At 39.7% G+C, this 10,718-nt stretch overlaps 1 pseudogene; it reads left to right on the forward strand.

The window, feature by feature from the left end:
• The first annotated feature begins 1,766 nt into the window (after positions 1-1,766).
• On the forward strand, positions 1,767-2,916 carry LOC102978435 (GTP-binding nuclear protein Ran-like; annotated as a pseudogene).
• Positions 2,917-10,718: the final 7,802 nt, after the last annotated feature.

Genomic DNA, 10,718 nt, shown 5'->3' on the forward strand with positions numbered 1-10,718 from the left:
AGAATGAAGTAAGTCAGAAAGAGAAAAACAAATACCGTATGCTAACACATATATATGGAGTCTAAGTAAATAAATAAACAAATAGATAAATTGTTCTGAAGAACTTAGGGGCAGGACAGGAATAAAGATGCAGACGTAGAGAATGGACTTGAGGACAGGGGGAATGGGAATGGCAAGCTGGGACAAAGTGAGAGAGTGGCATGGACATATATACACTACCAAATGTAAAATAGCTAGCTAGTGGGAAGCAGCTGCATAGCACAGGGAGATCAGCTTGGTGCTTTGTGACCACCTAGAGGGGTGGGATAGGGAGGATGGGAGGGAGACGCGAGAGGGAGGAGATATGGAGATATATGTATATGTGTAGCTGATTCACTTTGTTATAAAGCAAAAAGTAACACACCATTGTAAAACAATTATTCTACAATAAAGATGTTGAAAAAAAAAAAGGGTGGGAAAACACCTAAGCCGCCTCTCTGGCCCTACTCCTGGACACACCCCTACCCTCACCCCATATTAGGAAAGAGCTTGCTACGTCTCAGGGAGAGAGCAAGAACCTTTTACTTTTTTCTCTCTCCACTGCTGCAGCAGGGCCCCAAATAAAACTTGCCTGAATTTCTTTTCTGGCCTCTAGTCAATTTCTATTTATTAGTGAAGGCCAAGAACCCTGTCCAGTATGAAAACCACATTATCTTCTCTCGAAATGTTTTGTTGCTCTTCCTGCTATGTTTGATACTTCGGTGGATGGCATCAATGTCCAGCTATTTACCCATCCAGAAACTCAATTGTCACTCTGGGTAGTTCTTTACTCCATCCCCTCATTCACATCTAGTCAAGCTTCATTAATGCAACCTCTATCACGTCATTCATATTTCTTCATCCTTTTTTCTATGACTTCAGACTGGAGGGGAAGAAATTTCTCCTCTACTCTCTTAGATTCTCCAGCTGGATGTATGAAATAAACTGACAAGTGAAAGAGTAACAGCAAAAAAGGCATACACATTTATCTGATGATAAAATTTGTATGTGGCATGGAGCAGGGTGTGGCGGTCTTCATAGAAAGAAGAGAATAATTCCAAAGAAATGGCTAATCTTGGAGGCTTTGGTATTATTTGGATGAAGGAGGATACACTTAAAGAGAAGGGACAAGATGAAGAAAAGGAACTTTAAGCTTCTAGGGGTGGCAAATTGTAGAAAGGAAAATATATGGGAAGCTAAAAGTGGATAATGACAAGTTAGTAGACTCTCAGTGCCATCTCATCTCTGGTGATAAGATTGCTATTCTCTCCCTGGTATATAAAGGGGAAGGAGGACATCTTCACAAAGGGAATTTGTTATCTTGCTTTCAGGTACATAGTAGGGAGGTAGAGAGCTCGTCCTGTGCTCTTTTTCTCAATTGCTTTCACCTCAAAATAATCATTATGCCAGAGTGGCATATTTTGGGGTGACATATTCTGATCTATAAGATCATGTAATCATCATCCCTCACTTGATATGTAATGATAGCAATGTAACTGGTTTCCCAGGCTCTAATGTCTCCATCCACTTTCTGCATCATAACCAGTGTGGTGTATCTGAGCACATAATTATGACCATACCACTCTGCTAATTAAAACCCTTTTACCTACAGGATAAAGTCCAAACTCTGTGGTTTGGCATATAAGGTCCTCCATGATTTGGGTCCTACTTACTTCTCCCTTCTCATTCTATACCACAGTTCTACAATCAATCCCTTTCAAACTTCTTGAAATTTCTCTGAGAACATCATGCTACTTTGCTTCTCCTGCCTGGAAAACCCTGACCCCTTGCCCACCACTGACCTGGTGAGTATTTGCTCATCTTTCAAGATGCAGCTTAAGTAACACCTTCTCTATTAAGTCTTTTCTGTCCGCTATCCAATTAAATAGTCTATTTCCTCTTTGGACTCCAATTCTATTCTGCACATATTTCAACTACAGCACTGTATACATCAGTGTATCTTCCCCACTAGGCAGGTGTCCTTTAAGAGCAGGGAAAATATCTTACTTATATTTGTATCCTTACCACATAGCTCAGTGCCTGTTTTATAATATTTAATAAAGTTTCAATAAATAATTCAATGAGTAAGTTTTTTTTTTAACATCTTTATTGGGGTATAACTGTTTTACAATAGTGTGTTAGTTTCTCCTCAATGAGTAAGTTAATGAAAAGATGAATATATTTATTGAAACTAAGGATCAAAACTTGGGATACAGAGCCCTCAGTCAGATGGGTGTGGAGATGCTTCTGGAAGTAACATCAGGAAGGCTACCCAAGGAGAACCCCAAGTTCAGTTCAAACATGTATTGGTTGGTGATGGCGGTACTGGAAAAACTACATTTGAGGAATGTCATCTCACTGGTGAATTTGAGAAGTATATAGCTACCTTGGGTGTTGAGGCCCATCCCATTGTGTTCCATACCAACAGAGGACCTATTAAGTTCAATAGAGGGAATACAGCTGGTCAGGAGAAATTTGGTAGACTGAGAGATGGCTATTATATCCAAGCTCAGTGTATCATTATAATGTTTGATGTAACATCAAGAGTTACAAGAATGTGCCGCATGGGCATAGAGATCTGGTACGAGTATGTGAAACCATCCCCACTGTGTTGTGTGACAACAAAATGGATGTTAAGGGCAGAAAAGTTAAAGCAAAATCAATTGTCTTCCACCAAAAGAAGAATCCTCAGCACTATGACATTTCCACCAAAAGTAACTACAACTTTGAAAAGCCCTTCTTCTAAAACTGATCAAAGACCCTAACTTGGAGTTCATCACCATGCCTGCTCTTGACCCACCAAAGGTGGTCACGGACCCAGCCTTGGCAGTGCAGTGTGAGAATGAGCTAGAGGTTTTTCAGACAACTGCTCTCTTGGATGAAGATGATGACCTGTGAGAAAATGAAGCTGGAGCCCAGCATCAGAAGTCTAGTTTATAGGCAACTGTCCTGTGATGTCAGTGGTGCAGCATGTTTGCCACTTTATTATATAGCTAAGCAGAACGTGTGCTTAATCTTTGGGTTGCTGAAGGAGATGAATGGGCTTTGGAGTGAATGTGGCAGTTAAACAAAATGCTTTCATTTTTTCGGACCTGCATATTCAGCTGTTTTGGAACACAGCTGTTTCCTTCTTGAGTTTCAAATATAAGACTGCTACGGTCACATCACAATATTCAGTGGTGAAATCTTGTTTGTTACTGTCATTTCCATGCTTTTTCATTTAGAGTCAGAATCAAGTTGTATCTGAAATATCTAAAAACAAACAAACAAACAAACTTGGGATTCAGTAGAGGCTGTCATGACTTCACAAAGACAAATGAGATAACTGACCTAAAGACTAGAGAGAGAAAAATCATGGAAGAGAAATTATCAAAGAAATAACATATGAAAAATCTTGTAGCTGAAAGAAAACATGAGACTTCAAATTGAAATGGACTGTTGCATGCCAAGTAAGATAAAGGAAAAAGAACTACTCTCTAAAACATCATTGTAAAACCCCCAAACCTAAAAAGCCATCCTTTTAAAAATGTATAGTTAGTTGCCTACCCAGAATTCACAAATCCCTCTATTTTCCCAAGAGAAATCTGATATTCAAGTTTCTAGATTTCCATTTAGCTCATATGATTTAGAAGGCACTGGCCTCACCTCCAGCATTAGGAACAGAATCTTATTGGCATATGCCAATCAGAGTAAATCTCCTCCTGAGTGACAGACTCAAGAATGATCATTGAAGCAGCAGGAAAGATTTGTGAGGGTGATCTGAGAATGTTTCTTCTTATTATACTGGAAAGGTTTCTGGTAGTAACTCTCTGTCTCCACTAGTCATGAATGAGGAAGTAGGTACCCCTAAGTGAAGGTAGCTATCCTCCATTCATGAGGCAACCAGATCAACCAACTCTGAAAGCCATCCTATCTTGGATTTTCAGTTATTATCTAGGCCAGTTTGAGTTGTGTTTTTTGTTCTATGAGGAGAAAGCACTGAATAGATATATCCATAGCAATAGAAAAATCAGACTGGGAATTCCCTGGTGGTTCAGTGGTTAAGGCTCTGTGCTTTCACTGCTGAGGGCACAGGTTCAACCCCTGGTTGGGGAAATAAGATCCCACAAGCTGCATGGTGTGGTCAAATTTTAAAAAAAATCAGACTGACTTAGTAGATAATTAATATATAGAAAAGGTAAGGACGCCAGTTTGAGTTGTGTTTTTTGTTCTATGAGGATGAAAGCACTGAATAGATATATCCATAGTAATAGAAAAATCAGACTGGGAATTCCCTGGTGGTCCAGTGGTTAAGGCTCTGTGCTTTCACTGCTGAGGGCACAGGTTCAACCCCTGGTTGGGGAAATAAGATCCCACAAGCTGCATGGTGTGGTCAAATTAAAAAAAAAATCAGACTGACTTAGTAGATAATTAATATATAGAAAAGGTAAGGACTAGGAGGTATTTAGAAGGCATAGGTTTCTTCTAGCAATGATAAAAAAACATGGATCATCAAACTCCAGGGAAATAAAAATTGCACAGAAGGACATGGTTTAAATAGAAAAGAAATTTAAAATGGCATAATAAATAAATTTGAGCAACTGTTGAATTAGAAGGAAATAGAATTAATTTAAACATTATTCTTTATATGGCATAGGAATTTGACTTTGGAACAAAAAGGAAAGAAGCAATATCAGTGCTCACTACTTGGCTCTTTACATTATTTATAAAGCTATAAGAATATAAATGCTATTTACTGATTTTAGTTTCTAGAATTAAATGAGACAAAGCATAGATATGAATTATGGTTTCAGAATAGAATGTAAATATTCTTAACTTTAGCAATAAATAAATAAGTAAAGGACAGCTGGCAACAGTTGGATGGTGGAAAGGGTTGGTAGTGGTAGAGATACGAGGGGCAAGAGTACTAGAGGAGCTAGTATCTTTATTTTACTAACTGGCAATCTAGGAGATGCAGCATGTACATGATGAGTAAGAAAGAGAGGCGCAGTACCCAGCCTCCAAAGTGGCAGCCAATGATCCCTGACACTTGGTAGTCATGCTCTTGTGTGGTCCTTTCCTATATTTAGTATGACTGATATATATGTATGACCAGGAAAATCTTGCAGAAATGATGGTGTGTGATTCCAAAGCTAGTTCTTATGAGACACTGTAGTTTCCATGTGGCTTTCTCTCTTGGATCACTTGCTCCTGGTGTATGCCAGGTAATGAGGACACTGGTACAGTCTTGTGGATGTCTACCTGAGAGGATCTGAGGCTTCCTGCCCAGTGATAGTACCAACTTGCAATCCATGTGAGTGAGCCATTCTTGGAAGTGGATGCCTTTGGATGACTACAGCCCTGGTTAGCATCTCATCCGCAACTTCATGAGAGGACCTATATCAGAACCACCTAGTTAATCCTCTCCTAAATTCTGATCCAAAGAAACTGTCTAAGATAAAAAATGTTTATCGCTATTTTAAACAGCTAAGTTTTAGAGAGGTTATTTAAGCAACAATAGATAACTGACACAGATTTTAGTACTAGAAGTGAAGTGATGTTATAACAAAAACTGAAGTGTGGGAGTGGCTTGGGAACTGGGCAGCGCGTGGAAGCTGAAAAAAAAAAAAAATGTTAGTGAAAACCTGAAGTGACTTTTCGTAGAACCTGGATGGCCTTAGAGGAGGCTGCTGGTGAGAGGTTAAATAAAACTAAGAAAAACGTAACTGAATACCAGAGAAAGGGAATCCTTGTTATGTAGAGACAGAACGTAGCAATACCGCTGCCTGAAGTAACATGGAAAATAAAAAATGTACCTAATGAACTGGGTGATCTAGTGAAGATCTCCACACAGGCGGGTGGATGGTGCCACCTGGTTTCTTCTTGCAGCTTATATTGAAACACAAGAGGAAAGAGATAAGCTGGAGAAAGAATTTTTATACAGTAAGAAGCCAGGACTTGATGAAGCCAGCTGTAAAAATTTTTCCAGTCTCTCCAGGTAGGAAACAACACTAAAATTAAGATATGGCTTTTAGTAGAATATAAAATCCTGGGCACTGTCAGGAAAAAGTGTCAGGAAAAAGGTGAAGTCAAGGGTGTGGCTATAAAATCCTTGGTTAATACATCAAAAAGATCTAAGAACCATAGAGCTTTCTAAGAAGCTTAAGGGTGCTCTTTCTCAACAGTCTTAGCTGAAGATCAAGATGAAGAGGTTATCATAAAGAAACCCTATGTGTGCATTTCTGTTTAATGGAGTAAATCCCCCCAAAGAAAATTATACTGGAAGAAATATTGCTAGCTTGGATTGAAAGGGACAGAAACATATGAAAAGAAAGAAGCACTGGACCCACAAACTTACAGCCAGGAAGCAAGCAAACACAGGCAACTGCTCATAGAAAAGGTAGGGTAACTCAAAGGATGGCAACATGGGCTCCCCTGGTGGCGCAGTGGTTGAGAGTCCACCTGCCGATGCAGGGGACACGGGTTCGCGCCCCGGTCCGGGAAGATCCCACATGCCACGGAGCGGCTGGGCCCGTGAGCCACGGCCGCTGAGCCTGCGCGTCCGGAGCCTGCGCTCCGCAACGGGAGAGGCCACAAAAGTGAGAGGCCCGCGTACCACAAAAAAAAAAAAAAAAAAAAAAGGTGTGGTCAAATTTTAAAAAAAATCAGACTGACTTAGTAGATAATTAATATATAGAAAAGGTAAGGACTAGGAGGTATTTAGAAGGCATAGGTTTCTTCTACCAATGATAAAAAAACATGGATCATCAAACTCCAGGGAAATAAAAATTGCATAGAAGGACATGGTTTAAACAGAAAAGAAATTTAAAATGGCATAATAAATAAATTTGAGCAACTGTTGAATTAGAAGGAAATAGAATTAATTTAAACATTATTCTTTATATGGCATAGGAATTTGACTTTGGAACAAAAAGGAAAGAAGCAATATCAGTGCTCACTACTTGGCTCTTTACATTATTTATAAAGCTATAAGAATATAAATGCTATTTACTGCTTTTAGTTTCTAGAATTAAATGAGACAAAGCATAGATATGAATTATGGTTTCAGAATAGAATGTAAATATTCTTAACTTTAGCAATAAATAAATAAGTAAAGGACAGCTGGCAACAGTTGGATGGTGGAAAGGGTTGGTAGTGGTAGAGATACGAGGGGCAAGAGTACTAGAGGAGCTAGTATCTTTATTTTACTAACTGGCAATCTAGGAGATGCAGCATGTACATGATGAGTAAGAAAGAGAGGCGCAGTACCCAGCCTCCAAAGTGGCAGCCAATGATCCCTGACACTTGGTAGTCATGCTCTTGTGTGGTCCTTTCCTATATTTAGTATGACTGATATATATGTATGACCAGGAAAATCTTGCAGAAATGATGGTGTGTGATTCCAAAGCTAGTTCTTATGAGACACTGTAGTTTCCATGTGGCTTTCTCTCTTGGATCACTTGCTCCTGGTGTATGCCAGGTAATGAGGACACTGGTACAGTCTTGTGGATGTCTACCTGAGAGGATCTGAGGCTTCCTGCCCAGTGATAGTACCAACTTGCAATCCATGTGAGTGAGCCATTCTTGGAAGTGGATGCCTTTGGATGACTACAGCCCTGGTTAGCATCTCATCCGCAACTTCATGAGAGGACCTATATCAGAACCACCTAGTTAATCCTCTCCTAAATTCTGATCCAAAGAAACTGTCTAAGATAAAAAATGTTTATCGCTATTTTAAACAGCTAAGTTTTAGAGAGGTTATTTAAGCAACAATAGATAACTGACACAGATTTTAGTACTAGAAGTGAAGTGATGTTATAACAAAAACTGAAGTGTGGGAGTGGCTTGGGAACTGGGCAGCGCGTGGAAGCTGAAAAAAAAAAAAAATGTTAGTGAAAACCTGAAGTGACTTTTCGTAGAACCTGGATGGCCTTAGAGGAGGCTGCTGGTGAGAGGTTAAATAAAACTAAGAAAAACGTAACTGAATACCAGAGAAAGGGAATCCTTGTTATGTAGAGACAGAACGTAGCAATACCGCTGCTTGAAGTAACATGGAAAATAAAAAATGTACCTAATGAACTGGGTGATCTAGTGAAGATCTCCACACAGGCGGGTGGATGGTGCCACCTGGTTTCTTCTTGCAGCTTATATTGAAACACAAGAGGAAAGAGATAAGCTGGAGAAAGAATTTTTATACAGTAAGAAGCCAGGACTTGATGAAGCCAGCTGTAAAAATTTTTCCAGTCTCTCCAGGTAGGAAACAACACTAAAATTAAGATATGGCTTTTAGTAGAATATAAAATCCTGGGCACTGTCAGGAAAAAGTGTCAGGAAAAAGGTGAAGTCAAGGGTGTGGCTATAAAATCCTTTGTTAATACCTCAAAAAGATCTAAGAACCATAGAGCTTTCTAAGAAGCTTAAGGGTGCTCTTTCTCAACAGTCTTAGCTGAAGATCAAGATGAAGAGGTTATCATAAAGAAACCCTATGTGTGCATTTCTGTTTAATGGAGTAAATCCCCCCAAAGAAAATTATACTGGAAGAAATATTGCTAGCTTGGATTGAAAGGGACAGAAACATATGAAAAGAAAGAAGCACTGGACCCACAAACTTACAGCCAGGAAGCAAGCAAACACAGGCAACTGCTCATAGAAAAGGTAGGGTAACTCAAAGGATGGCAACATGGGCTCCCCTGGTGGCGCAGTGGTTGAGAGTCCGCCTGCCGATGCAGGGGACACGGGTTCGCGCCAAGGATGGCAACAGTAGCGCAGAAGGCAGAGCTATGAGAACTATTCCAGGAAAGGAGTAAGACTGAGTCAAGAAACTTTCCAATCAAGAAAATTCCAACTGGATTTCAGAATTGGTATGGACAAGTGATCACTTTTACTCCACTTTTAAATGGGACTGTCTATAATGGTTTATCCTGTGTCTGTCCCACTACTGTATGTTGAATGTGTGGGGCAGACAACACGTCTCTTTAGTTTACAGGTGTTCAGGTTAACAGGATCTGTACAGTACCTATACTCAAGTAATCACACCTACACTTACACTAATTTAGATGGCAAGGTCCCAGACTTCCAGTAGAAGCTATAAAGGATAAGACTCGTGTGACATCTTGAGAAGAGGTAAGTGTATTTTTTTTGGGGGGGGGGGGGGTTTAGATGTGAATCACGGAGGCCAGAGGGAAGAAGATGACCCCGTTTCTGTTATCCTTGACCTTGTGTAGTCCCCTCACACAAGCTGTATAATCCAGAGGCTATTACAGAAATGGTGGTGTGTGACTTTTGAGGCTAGGCCATAAAGCACATGGAAGGTTTCACCTGGCTCTTTCTTGGAACACTTGCTCTGGGGGCAGCCAATGTCTGGTAGTGAAGAACTTAAGTTGCTCTGTGGAGAAGTGCAGATGGCAAGGAAGAGTGTCAACACCAACAGTCAGCACCAACTCAACATCCATGTGAGTGAGCCGTTTGGGAACCAAATTCTTCAACCCCAGTCAAGTCCTCAGATGACTGCAGCTCCAGCTGATGACTTGACTACAATCTCATGAGCCGGGACCACACACACAGCTAATTGGCTTCCAAATTCCTGACCCACAGAAACTGTGAGGTAATAAGTATTTATTGCTGTTGTAAGTCACTAACTTTTAGTGTAATTTGTTGTACAGCAATAAACAACTAAGTCAAGAGATTTAAGTACTTTAATAAGAGTAACAAAAGTAACCAATAGAAAGACTAAATACAGTGGAATAATGGTATTGGGAGTAAAGAGTGGGACTAATGCTGTGTGTGTAAATGAACAAAACCCTCATCTGTTACATTATTGACTGATAATGTCTAAAATTAGTAAAGAAATAGGTGAGTAAAGTTATTGTTTAGAAATTTGAAAAATTTTAAAAACTAAAGATAGAAATGATTCAGGCCTCTCACCTTCTGAGACGGCCCATACTCTGTGGAGTGTGTTTCTCTCTAAATAAAACCACTTCTTAACCTAAAAAAAAAGAAATGATTCGAAGTAGTTGCCTCTGGGGCAGAGAATTGAGTTTTAAGCCAAATTCAGGCTATATTCTGATTTTTAAAAAAAGAATATTGGGGAATTTAAAATACATCAAAATTTAAATCTATCAATATAAATATATATGCTAACAAGTATGTCTATGTCAGATATTTTCATAGCTAATTTAAGAGATGCTTTAAACATTTAGCTTTGTTCTAAACGTGAGAAAACTGAACAGGAATATGCCTCAGAATTCTTGTATTCAAATACATCAGTATTGTTCTTTAATACTCTTGAGTAAAAATTTTAGAACTGATGTGTCATACTTTCCACACTGTAAAAGTTTGAATATTTTTACAGAAACATTTGTTTAACTAACTAGGAGTCTATCTTTGTGTTGTAACTTCAGGAAATGCAAATATTTGATACAAACTCACCTATTAAAAGCAAATGACTCAGGGACTTCCCTGGTGGCACAGTGGTTAAGAATCCACCTGCCAATCCAGGGGACATGGGTTCAAGCTCTGGTCCAGTAAGATCCCACAGGCCGTGGAGCGACTAAGCCCGTGTGCCACAACTACTGAGCCTGCGCTCTAGAGCCCCAGTTCCGCAACAAGAGAAGCCACCGCAGTGAGAAGCCCACACATCGCAACAAAGAGTAGCCCCCACTCGCCACAACTAGAGAAAGCCCACACAGCAACGAAGAGCTAACGCAGCCAAAAAATAAATA

Source organism: Physeter macrocephalus, chromosome 9 (genome assembly GCF_002837175.3).
Source record: "Physeter macrocephalus isolate SW-GA chromosome 9, ASM283717v5, whole genome shotgun sequence".
In the NCBI taxonomy this organism is placed as follows: Eukaryota; Metazoa; Chordata; class Mammalia; order Artiodactyla; family Physeteridae; genus Physeter; species Physeter macrocephalus.